Source organism: Suricata suricatta, chromosome 14 (assembly GCF_006229205.1).
Source record: "Suricata suricatta isolate VVHF042 chromosome 14, meerkat_22Aug2017_6uvM2_HiC, whole genome shotgun sequence".
NCBI classification, from domain to species: domain Eukaryota; kingdom Metazoa; phylum Chordata; class Mammalia; order Carnivora; family Herpestidae; genus Suricata; species Suricata suricatta.
This window is the reverse complement of record NC_043713.1, coordinates 41345700-41356140: the sequence shown is the minus strand read 5'-3', so window position 1 is coordinate 41356140 and position 10441 is coordinate 41345700. Positions and strand designations below refer to the sequence as shown.

Here is a 10441-nt window from a genome sequence, read left to right as displayed (position 1 = left end):
AGAGAACTATATCTTTAATCTCTTTTCATTCACTACAATGGATTTAATTAGCAGCATATCCCTAGTTGGACCTTTAGGACATATTAATACAAGCAGAAGTTTTAACAGTGAGAGTGTAACATAGTCTTGATTTGATCTTTTAGTCTCAATTTCCATGTTTTATGCAAGACTTTCTTAGATTTATCTTTTAGCAACTGTGATAGGAAAGCAAGAACAACAACAAGCCATTTTTTCTTCCAGAACTCCACGGTCCTGACTTCAGAGCTCCATTTTATTGCACTTGCATACTTAATCTTTTCTGAGCTTATCTCTTTTTTGAATTACCTTGTCAAATTTAGCCAAGACCAGCAAATATGCAGTACTGACATCCTGTTTTCTGGCCTCTAGAGTTAAAGTTCATTATGTACATGATTCAGTTCCAAAATTATCACAGGCAACATTTTCCAAACTATACATATACACCTACGTACATATATCAATAGATGTGTGTGTGTATAATTTGGCAGTGCCCACTTATTATCACAGTGTATTTTAATCTCCCAGGATGGTCCAAGTAATAACATGAACTCAAAAATCTCATGGCCTAAAACAACAAACAACAAAGGTTTTTCTTGCTTATTCTACACATCTATTCCAGGTGGGCTGAGGCTGTTCTGTCATTATTACTCTGAGAGCCAGGCTGAGGGAGCAGCCATCATCTCAATTATTGCTGACCATTATACCAAAGTGAAAAAGTGCTATGAAACCTGACTCTCTAAACCTTCTGCCTGGAGGTAGCACAGATCATTTCCATCTTTAGCTCATTAGTAATGCAAGTAAGCTATTCAGCTGTGGTAGAATACTCATCGGACTATGGGCACACACATTTGATAAAGAACAAAGATGGTATCTTGCATATATATCCATGTCTTGATTCCTAGCCCTATAAATTTTGGCAACAAAAGAAACAGAGCCAAAAAATGGTGAATGTTTCAAAGTCTCTGTATCATCTTTGGAACAGTACCCCAGTCTTACAGTGTTTTCTCCAAGCTAGCACCCAAAATGTGTATTCAACAGATAATTCTCACATTTTATGAGGTCAGTTGCTTCTAAATGGTAGAGTATGTCTTAAAACAGTAAATTTCATGGATGTGAGGCATTTAACCAGTTATATTAATGAAAACTTATTTTCTTCAATAGGAGCAAGACTTTTTTGATATTGTAACAATGAATACATACTAGCCATGTACAGATAGTGTCTGGCATAGTATTAGAGGAAGGAAGATATTCAGCATGAATATTTTTGTTTTTGCTTTCCCATTTTAAGAATAAATCACTATGATTCCGAGGTCAAATGCAAGCAATCTGCCTCTAGGTGACTTGGTGGTCTAAACTATGCCATAGCATAAACTTAGGTTGATCTCTCTTCTTAGGAGATTAGACACACACTGAGGTGTTAGCTGTATCAGTGTTAGAGAAGGGGGTTGTAAGTTGTTAAATACACATGCAACCTCCATTCTTGCTACCATTGTCTTTGGACAGTAAGTTCAGCACGAGCACTGTAATGTTAGGGAAATAAGTTGAATGACAGCCAAACAGTGGGTCACTGTGTCCTCCTGGTTATTTCTAGCCTCTCTTGGAGTGAGTATTCTTTGCAAGCCTTCATGTTATATGTAAGTATCTAAATGTTCTGGGCCTATTCCAGAAAATCAAATGGCATTAATCTAGTCCAGATCTTCTTACCATCATTCTTCCAAGCTTGTTCAAGTTCTTGACTACCTGGCCAAAGTGTTAGTCACTCCCTAAAAATCAGCGCAAGACCTTTTACTATAAGCCCCTCAAGTCAGAGAAAACAAATAAGTCTATAGAGTAAAAGATTGCCTATTGGAGAAATTTTTCTTCCTTATTACCTTCAGGGACATTCCTGAATGGGACTTTGATGCTACAGCAGTCACCTTCTAAATGATGTCAGCATAGCATGAAGATTCAACCATAAACTAGGGGTAAGATTTTTCTTTTATTTCCTTAGAGTAGACATAAAGTACAACTCATAAGGCTTGTAGGATGGGGTGTTCTTTGAACTAATCTTAAAGGATGGTTTATGTTCAACATGATAGCCTAATGATTATTGCCTAAGGCCCACTGAGGATTTAACATATCAAGCTCTTGAAACTCTCACTATGAAAATTATTGGAATGGTAGAATCTCGTAGTGTACTGCATTTGAATGCTTAGAACATAGGAATAAAATTTTTTTAAAAAATACACAGATGTGAATTGTGACATAAATAAGAGGTATAATTCCTAAGAATGAAATTCAACATCAAACTATAATGCAACAAATGTAAATCCAAATATCATTAAAATTTTGAAATATTCAGTTGAGTAACAGTATAGAAAAGAAAATGTGTTATCCACACATGTCTATAATTTTACATTTAATTTTGTAAAATATCTTTCTTAAATTCAGTTCTCTTCAACTGACTTTCGAAAGAAAAAATAATTAAGAACAAAGGCCTGCTGCCTGCTGGGTTTGTTATTCTGTGCTGGCTAGTTTTCCTTAACTGTTCAATTGCAACTTTATTAAAATTTCAGAATATACTATAATGTCTTTAGTCAAAATAGTGCTATTACAGACAAATTAAAAATTATTTTAAGAATGTTTATGTCACTATGAGCTGGAAAATTATATGTTTTAAATGGCCTCTAATATTATTCACAAAAGTACCTTAAAACCAGTAGAAGATTGCCATAAAATCTAAATCTAGTCTTCCTGGCCATTTTTGTCATTTACTGACTGTGTATCTTTGCCAACTTAAGTTACTTCTCTATGCTTCAGTTTCTTTCCTTGAAGATATATACAAGTAATATTACCTTCCTTTATAAAAGGTAATCTTTATGCTTATTGTCAGTAGATCCATATATAGAGTATCACTGATGATTTCTCATGGACATTTTCATGGATTCATGGCATAGGATCTATCAGTAATATTTGCTGAATATAGTAGAAAATTCTCTTATTTTACAACATTGTTACCTGCTGGAGAAAGAAACTTGTTAACCAGTATTTTACATTATTCTCATCTCCTCCATGGATCAAACTATATTCTACATAAACTTGCAAGATTAAGAACTCTCGCTTTATCAGATAAGTATATTTTAATTTTTATTGGCTCTGAGAAAGGGAATTCTCAGCCTATAGCAATTTATATTCTATTTGCTGATATATAAAGCAATATGGGATAGGAAAAGTATATATGGTAAGATTATCTATAATGTATTAAAGTTTTTAGTGTGTTTGATAGGGTGAACAATTGTAAAATAAGTGAATAGTTAAAAACAGCTTAGGAAATTATACAATACTGAATCAAATTATAAAGTCTTTCTCTAGGCAACTTGCATTTTAAATACTTCAATTTAGTGAAAGAAAATGTTTGTGTTATTTAGGTCTATCATTATTTAGGGTAATAAAAAGCATGATTTAGGATTAACATGTATTTTATGTTTCATTACTTATTTAGAACAGTGTATATATATCTATATACACACACACACACATTTAGAACAGTGTATACACACACACACACATATATATACACACACACATTTAGAACAGTGTATACACACACACACACACACATATATATACACACACACATTTAGAACAGTGTATACACACACACACACACACACACATATATATACACACACACACATCAGTGGTGTCCAAAGAACCCAAGGCAATATTGCCTAAATGTCTGAAAGTAAATAAATCCTTTGTCACTTGTTTTAAAAATAATATTGGAAGGCAGCTATTTTACTGAATTTAAGAAATAATTCAGTTCAGTAAAATGTGTACAAGTCTTTGTTATCTTCAGAATTAACATTTCCTGTATCACATTAACTGATAAAGAAAGGTCTGGTTAATGGGATAATAATCTGTGTTTGTATAATAGGGACTTCAGATTTTATAATAATATAATGAAAAATGATTTGTATCAGGTTTCCAATTTCAGGTGCATAATTGCTTCTTCCATTTATCCTTACCAGGTAATTTTTTCAAAGTATTTCTTTAAGAAAAGGTATTTTAGTTGACATAATTATTTGGAGACAGTGCAGAATTCTTCAAATGTAATTATAGTGAACAGACTCTAGGGTGGCCCCTATTGGAGAAAAATTTATAACTCAAATTTGTTTCTCTCCTAGAATATACTGCTCTTCATCTCTATACCAAAAACAATAACCATCAATTTAATTTCATATGAAGAGCCAATTTTTTCATGAGATTTAGCTGTGGCATTATATTTTGCACCTGCATTTTTACAGCATGGAATTTAATTGTCCCTTTATCTGGCTGATTATTTTTATATTTGGCTGTTTTTGCCATTACATTGAAATCTAATTATGCACTTACTGATGCCCTTAGGAAATTTTGCTTCATACTGACAATTCATAGTTGTAACTTAATTGCAGAAACTGTGTATATTTAAAAAGGTGTCTATTAAAGAGAGTGGGAGATACATTTGGACCTGGAAATGAATTTCTAGAATGAGAACTATTATTGGCAAGTATTTTCAAACCATTTCACAATTAATTTTTAGAAAAAAAATCTGACTATCCTTTATTTTTATTTTAATGAGTGCTTGCTTTTTGGGAAAGATATGCGTTATATGTTTATACATATGTGCATACATACATTTATACATAATGTTGTATACATGTTGTTATACATTAATTGGTAACTCTACTATTCCTTCATAGACTGAATATTTTGTTCCATACTAACAGGGGCGCCTGGGTGGCTCAGTCGGCTAAGCCTCCGACTTCGGCTCAGGTCAGATCTCACGTTCGTGGGTTCCAGCCCCGCGTCAGGCTCTGTGCTGACAGCTAGCTCAGAGCCTGGAGCCTGCTTCCGGTTCTGTGTCTCCTTCTCTCTCTGCGCCTCCCCCTCTCTTGCTCTGTCTCTCTCTGTATCAAAAATAAAAAGTAAAACATTAAAAAAAATTTAAGAAAACCATACTAACAGTAAATTTCATTTTGCCTTTATATTACAGAAATACATATGAAAGACAAAAGTATGTTAGTAAAACTGTATTATTTTAAATGTTGTCTTACTTTTTGAGTTCCTTTGGGTTTTGTCTTGTCCCATTTTTAAAACAGGTCAGAATGTGGGCATTTGAAATGACTAATTATATAGCAAAAAGTAACACAATAGTGGAGGGCAAAAATAAATGGTATTAAGATAAAAGAGTTAGCTTTAATATAAGGAAAGAAACAACAACTAACATTTGTACAAGTATTTAAAACCCTCAAATCCAGTATCAAAAGCCAGCTATTGACTGCTTTCATGCTTCCATTCAAAATTTTATTTCAAATCTGTATGAATGTAATGTACACACAAGACAAACACTAAAGTTTACAAAGAAAAGTAACAATTCCTCAGCCTAACTTCATTCTCAGTCACACTTTCCAGAGATACACAGTTTCATTGTTCAGTTTCACCTTCAATTGCAAATCAACGCTTATTATATTATTACTTTTGAAATCCAAATATTGATGGCCAGTTGAGCAAGGTAAAGATTTAATTCCTGGTCCTCAACCTCTACTTCTACTCAATCCCTTCTGAAAATCATTTCTTATACAATTGATTTTAACTCTTCTGCTGCTTTTACATATAACTTTAGATAATATGCTTGGATCAACATTTTCCATCATCTTTGACTCCCACAATGTAAAGTGAACATTTTCATGTCAAAAGTCTTTCTTTATGATCTGCTCTTCCAAACCTCCCAGTTCTTTCAGATGCATCCTTACCTGTATATTTCCAAGGCTAATTGCATTTGAATTCTGCTATTTTAAATTGTCCATGCTTTACTTGTCCTTTGATTCTAAATGATGAAAACATCATCTATATCATTATGAATATGAAAACTACTCTTCAGAAAAAAGGCACTTGGTTTCCAAGGATATTTCTTTCTTTACAGATGTAATACTAAGATTTCTATTCCATTTCAGGGTTCATTTGAATCTTTAGCTTTATATTTCAAAAACTGCTTATATTTATGCCACATTTTAGTTGACGTCATGGTTTTATTATATAAGTTTGCTTTTTCCTTAAATTTCTGATAGATTGTTCTCTCCCTTACTTTCTTCTTCTCTTTCTCCTTTCCTCCTTTCTCTCATTTTCTTTTCTTTGTCCAGTCTTTGAAAAATTACATATATACCTTCTTTACTATACTCCAAATATAACCTAAACTTTAAACTTTTTTAAGATAGTACATGATATCTATCCATCCTTCTTGAAGACAGTATTTTTTTAAGTCTAAATTGTGCAAATTAGTGCCAATTGATACCTCATTGATATGTCTATTCATTGAATCTCTGACCTACCTCCTCTACTTCCTTTATCTCACACCTTCTTTGCTGTTTTTATACTTATTTATTAAAATAGGTTCTCAGATTATTTTCTCATTAAGAATCTGGAGATTTTCACTTATACCAAGAATGAAATATTCTTATTTTCTTATAACTTAATCAGGTATAGAATTCATGTTCAAAATAAGTTTTCCTTAAAATACAAAGGCATTGGCCTACTGTTGTCTCTAGCCTTTGTTATTCATAGAGAGAGTGCTGCTATTAATGAAAGGAGTGGTCCTTTTTATTGTTTCTGTTTGTTTATTTGGCTTCTGTTTTCTCTCTCATACATGTTGAATTTATTTTTCTGGTTTTCTGGAATATCTTCATCTATTACTTATTTTGTAATTCATTTCCATTATTTTCTGTTTCTTTTTCTCTTTCTCTCCAAAACTCATTTTAGATTTTGACCCTAGGTTTCCAAAATAGCCCTCTTTGATTTTTTTAATATCCTATTTTTATATCTATCTTTTAAATTTTGTCATTATATTTCTCAGATTAAACACACACCCCATGAGGCCCAATCTCATGTGTATCTTCTCCTGCACTGTTTCGTAATAACATTGTTTGCTTTTTCTTTTGTTTTCAAAATGTGTAATGTGCACACAGAGCTCATTAGTCATAGTATGGCAATGCTGGTGTTTGTAGCAATATCCACTCTTTCTAGTGATATTATTATTTTGATTAGTCTGTTCCCATGCCATAGTAGTGGTTGCTAAATATTTTCAGTATTCTCCATGCATGTGTACAGTGTAATACTTGACACATATAGAACAAGAAAAAACACTACACTGTAAACAGAAAATAAAAATCACCTTTAAAGTAATAGATTTCAGGGGCGCCTGGGTGGCTCAGTCAGTTAAGCCTCCGGCTTCGGCTCAGGTCAGATCTCACATTCGTGGGTTCGAGCCCCGCGTCAGGCTCTGTGCTGACAGCCAGCTCAGAGCCTGGAGCCTGCTTCTGGTTCTGTGCCTCCTTCTCTCTCTGCCCCTCCCCCACTCATGCTCGGTCTCTCTCTGTATCAAAAATAAATAAAACATTAAAAAAAAAAGTTAAAAAAATTAATAGATTTCAGCAACATGTGTATTTTCTTTTAACATTAATATCTATGTTTAGAAAATAAAGATAACATTATTTACAAAGGTATATTCTGTTGTTGTGCTGTCTTTATTTTTGTTGCTACAACTTATGACCAACAGTTGTCTATAAGTTTAAATATTCTTCAATGTGAATTTTAGTGGTTGAACAGTTGTACTTTATCTGGAAGTATAATCATTTATTTATTTATCTAAACTTAGATTTGAGATATTTAAGTTATGTAACTCTTTTGCCGTATACATAACATTACGATGACTCTCATTCATAAATTTTTAAATGTCTATAATTTCCTTAGGAAAACTCTCTTCTGGTTTGCTCCAAGGCAAATAAATTTGAGGATTTGATGTATATTATCAAATTGTGTTCAAGAACGGCACACCATTTTCATCTGTCACCACCAAGTTTTTCCAATACTAATGACTCTCCTTCTCTTCCTAGTCCTGAAAATTCTAATACTTCTGTATTTTTCCAAAATTCACACCTAAAGTTAGACCTAATTTTATTTTGTATTCTTTTGATTGCTAATGAATTAACACATTTCCTAACACAATCACTTGAAAAAATTTTTTTTTCATTTTTGGCAGAATCATTTTTAATTGGTTTTATTCTTAAAAAAGGTTTCCTCCATACTGAAACCTACAGGTTATCACCTATACTTTTTCTTATTTAAAATGTAAATCTATTTAGAATTAATATTTATTACATCATATATGAATATAAATTATGTTTTTAAACACAAAATTATGCTCATGAACAGTAATCAACATTATCAAATAAATATGTCTTTCTCCACTCTTCCAAAACCTACCTTAATTATATATGAGTTTCTTATATTTGGAAGAATCCACTTCTAAGCATTTTTAATTCTCCTGAGCAATCTGTCTACCCTTATAAGAGTACTAAATTCATTTGATTAGTGTAGCATTTCATTTCATTTTATTATTTGTAGGCTAAGTTTTACTGAATAGTTTTTCATTAAAACATTTCTAAGATTTTTTTAACAGGTTGTTTTCAGGTGAAATAGAAACTTAATTCATCCTTAAAATACATCCATATATATGAATACTTGTATATATAATATATATTCAAATATATGAATAAAATCTTACTGAGAATTTGAAATTTTAATAAACCTATTAACACAATTTGGTGACTAAAGCAAACTCTTTAACATCCTTTGTAATCACAGACACCTGAGATTGAAGCAGGTCCTACATTTACTAACTGCAAAATCATCACCAGTAGATGCTATATCAATTTCCAGGTCTGCTATTATTCAATTGCAAAGGAAGGGCAATAATATAGATCTCACAGGGATATTGTGATTTTTAAAAGAGATAATTATTTTAAGTGCTTATCTGAGGACATGGCACTAAATAATCAGTTAGTAAATGGTTGCAGTATTAATCAATCTGTCAGAGGATTGAATAGGAATAACATAGAGTGATTTACTGTTCACCCTTAGCCCCTTTTTCGTTGACAACATGGGCTTATTTCATCTTTAAAGTGTTTCTGAAAATTAAAACCATAAACCCAGACTCTTGTCAGAGTGAGAGGATTACTAAATCCAGAAAAATGATATATTTCATATAAAAGTCATAATTTTGTGTTATGACTAAGCTTGTTAAAAATTTTCTAATTTGCCTTGTGATACATTGATGACCTCTAATATCATGCTTTATTAGGTCATGTCTCTGCACTGTGGCATTTCCATCGTTTCCATCAAAAAGTGAAGTTTATCCGTTCCATCTAGTCCATTCAGGATTCTATAACAAAATATCACAGACTCATTAGCCTACAAACAACAGTAATTTACTTCTCACAGTTTTGGGGGATGGATGCCAGATCACATGTTGCCTAGCATGGTTGGATGAGGGACCTCTTCCTGGTACATGACCAGCATTTCTCCCTGTGTCCTTACACGGTAGAGGGAGCTAGGGATGTCTCTGAAGCCTCCTTTATAAGGCTCTGATACCATTCATAAATTTTCTACTCTCATGACTTAAGCACCAAAGGCCCCATCTACTAATACCATTAACTTTGAGAGTTAGATTCAACATAAGAATTTGGGGGAGGGCAACACAAACATTCAGACCACAGCAACCCCTTTCACTCTGAACTTCATGTGTAAGTTACTTAAACCAATAGGACCTAACAAAAATAGCATGCAAGTTCTAAAGTCTAAGCCTAAAGGGTCATACAGTTTCCACTTTCATCTTCTGAGAATACCATGTTGTCAAAGTCCAGACTAGTCCATGAGGAGCCAGTGGATGGAGAACTGAGGTGCCCGGCTGACAGCTTGTGCTAATTGCAAACCACGTCTATTTGGCCAGACTGAACCCTCCAGTCCTAGCAGAGGAATTCAGCCATATGATTGATCCCAGCAAGATTAGCAGAAGACCATCCAGATTACTGAACACAGAACTTAAGAAAATAATAATTCATTGTGTTAAACTACAAAATTTTAGGACAGTCTGCTTCATAACAATGAAAAATAAAAATAAATCAAACTTGCTGGGAGTGGAAAATGTTCTGTCCCACCACTCAGTCATCTTGCATATAAACTGCTTTTTATAGAGATGTGGTCTGAAAAAAAGGAGCTAGAAATTTCTGTCCTAATGAGATAAACCAAGGACTAAAAATTTTTAAAGTATAATTCAAAAAGAAGTTTTTCCAATTTAATTTTATGTAAGCATAACTTATATATAATTGAAAGACTTGTAGAAAACTAGCACATGCAATACGGTAAAACTAAATGTTTCTCTTTTTTTGTGAGCATACCAAAAATAAAAAGAAACTGAGTAATAGAAAACTCCATATCAATATTTGGAAACACACAATTATAGGCAATGATTTCTGTAAAAGAATCCTCCAATGCAGTAATAATTTGAAATAAATTTGGGGAATGTGTGAATAGTGGACACATTTTGCCACAGACCTTAAATAACATC

General features: G+C 32.7%; 1 long non-coding RNA gene across 1 annotated transcript in view; it reads right to left on the bottom strand.

The window, feature by feature from the left end:
* Nucleotides 1-7374: 7374 nt before the first annotated feature.
* The window catches only part of LOC115277926, a 258986-nt gene continuing 255919 nt past the window's right edge, over nucleotides 7375-10441 (bottom strand). Inside the window, exon 5 of the long non-coding RNA XR_003902598.1 lies at nucleotides 7375-7408. This is a non-coding gene — a long non-coding RNA (uncharacterized LOC115277926). The remainder of the gene's footprint in view (nucleotides 7409-10441) is intronic.